Raw genomic sequence first — 2,915 nt, 5'->3', positions numbered from 1 at the left:
GCTGGCTGAGCCGAAGCTGAGGCGGCGAGGGGAGGGCGAAGCGACAGACCCCGCCCCGGGGGCCGGCGAGGGCGGAGCCGGGGCTGCGGCGGGCGCAGGGCGGGCGGGGCGACGCGCGGGAAGCCGCTCGGCCGTCGTCAACGGACCCGGAGGCCGCGCCGGTGACCGCGCAGTCCCAGGAAGCCGATTGGCCGCCGCTCCGCGGGGGGGCGGGGTGCGAACCGGAAGTCGGGCCACGTGACCCGGAAGCGGCTGCGGCCCGGCCCGGCGCGCTGGCGCAGTCCGGCGCCAGGCTCCCGGAGGCGCGCGGGGCGGTTGTCCGGCTCCTCGGGGGCGCGAGGGCAGGCTTCCGCGGGGCGTGCCCGGAAGGCGTGGACCGCCCAGAGCCAGTTCGGGCTCCGGGAGCTCTGCGTGCCCCCGGGGACGGGCCGGGGAGTTGTGACGGCCGGCGGCGACGGTGAGGGGCGCGAGCACTGGTGGCCCCGCTGGAGCAAACCAGCCAGCGCTTCCGTGGAGCTAGGGGCTCGCCTTCAGGGTCCCCTGGGCAATTGCTCGGCCCGCCCCCACCCCCCACCCCCTCAGCTGCCCGGAATCCTGCCCCTCCTTGCCTTCGCACTGCGGCAGCCTACACTCTTTTTGCCCCGGCCCGTGCCGGTGTCTCTTCCCCGGGTTGGCGTCGCCCATCCTCAGTGCGGCGGACCTGCTCGTGGACTGTCCGCTCTGCCGAAAAGCCCTCACAGCCCCTCACCTTCGAAAGCCCACTTCTTCACACGAAGTGCCCCCTGCCCCCCGCCTCCCGGGGTCCGGTTTAGTCGTGCCGACGACTTGCTTTGCCTGCCGGGCTCTTGCTCTCAAATGCCACAGCGCCGCTGAAGCCTCACCCTCCAACCCCGTAAGACCGGATCCTTCTTTCACCCATGTGCCCACTAGCCCAGTTCACGTCTTGAACTGTATTCATTTTGCATCCCCACCTAGTTCGCTGCCTGGTGGATGACACATCTAATAAATGTGAGTTGACCGCTAAGGACTATGAAACGATAGATTTGTTAAAAGCCATAGAGTTGAGCCTAGCCCCTGGCACGTTCATATTTGGGGGGAATGACAGCATGAATGGGTCATGTTGTCCGACTTATCATTTACAGATGAGAAAAGGGGAGCCCCACGGGATTAAGTGACCTTGCTTGAAGAGCCACGGGTTTCTCATGTCGAATGCTATTCATTACCCCATCACCTGCGTTCTTAGAAAAACTAGTACATTGCTTCTGTTGAGCTGTGGCAGAGGTTCCCGTAATCGCCAGATTATTTTAATGGCCCAAAGTGAAAAAGAAATGCTAAGTTTTTCCATAAACCTAAATTTAATCAGTCTAAAGCGATCCTTTATTAGGAATTGTATTCTTTGTGTTAAAATACCTACAAAGCTAAACTAGTATATAATAGGGATTTGGGGACATCTTTAAAAATCCCCTTAACCTGGCAAAATAAAAATGTGTAATACCTTCCCTTTTCAGCACTATGGTGCTCGGAGAGTTTCCTGCTAATATGCATGATTAATGTATACTGGAATATTAAATAGGTGGTGGACACAGCACAGAACTGGCTTTCTGCAGAGCTCAAGCCTCCACCCCCACAAATTTCTCTGGGCTCCCTCACCAATCATGCCCCAAAGGCACATGTTAATGTCCCATTGCTTTCTTACTACACACATTAGCCAGTGAAAGATAGATCTAATACTATGCAATGAAAACTCATCCTCTGTTTCCAAATGCTGCTTTTCTCGTTTTCCGTACAAAACATATTTTCAAGGTTCCTAAGGTAATCACCTCTAAGTTTAAACTCATCGGTCGTGCTCCTAATGTTGGTGTGTGGTTCTGAAAATGAGGATGGAAGACTGATGACATATTGGCAGGCTCTGGGTGCGCCTAGCCAAAAAAGGTGGGGGTGGGGGGTAGGGAGGGAAAGGAATTATGGGAAAAATAATTAGCAGCTGAAAGCAGCTATTACATAATCTTGGCCGCTTATTAATTTAGCAGAAGGAATGGCTTATTAAATTCGAATAGCAACAGCACAACTGCAAACAACCTAGCAATTAACAGTGCAGGGCCCATTATTTTGTTAATATGTTCTCTTCTTTTGGCAAGTGTATAAGAACAAAATTTATAGAAGCAGATGGTCTTTTTCCAGTAGATTATAGATGGTTTATTCCCCAGTCTCAGTATTAAGTGCTAATTGTGAGTTCATGGTGAAAGACAAAGGGAGCTGTCTTTGTTAGTAATTAACTGCTTGACTTTGATTCCCACGATTTCCAAATTATGGGCTTTGTTATATACATGTTATATGCATGTTTCTTCTCACCTAGTATCTTCTTTATTCTTCATCTGTCTTATTAATAGGGTATCTTTTTTTCTTTTTTAATCCTCTCCTTTTATTATCTGGCTGTTCTGATTTCTTCGTAATACAGGCACAAAGAATTTTTCTATGAAAAATTAAAACTTAGATTTTATACTTTTTTTTTTTTTTTAACACTCAGAGGCCTTTTTTCTCTCTGCACCTCTCATGCCATGAATTCATAGGGAACGGGTTCCAGCAGCTCTGGCTCTTTTCCCTAGGTTCTCACAAAGCGTGCTGCTCTGGTGGAGCAGGCTAACCCAAGTGCCTTTCTTTTTGGCTGCCCCTGTTGTCCGATCATTTTCTTTCACATGTTTCAAGATGTTCTCTCAGCAATTCAAGTGCTTCATACACCCAATGCGAACATGAATTCTCTTGGCAAGAATCTTGCTCCTCTCTGTTTACAACAATGCCAACAGCATGCTGTTGTGTCATGGTAATGTGTGGGGCATCCCCTTTCGAGCAGTGCTGGTCCCCTGGATGACTACAATATCCCCTTTCTTGTAGATTCGCATATGTGTGCCCAAAGG

This window comes from Talpa occidentalis, unplaced genomic scaffold (assembly GCF_014898055.3).
Source record: "Talpa occidentalis isolate TD23 unplaced genomic scaffold, MPIMG_talOcc4v2.1 talOcc4.15, whole genome shotgun sequence".
NCBI lineage: Eukaryota > Metazoa > Chordata > Mammalia > Eulipotyphla > Talpidae > Talpa > Talpa occidentalis.
Note: the sequence above shows the minus strand (reverse complement) of the source record.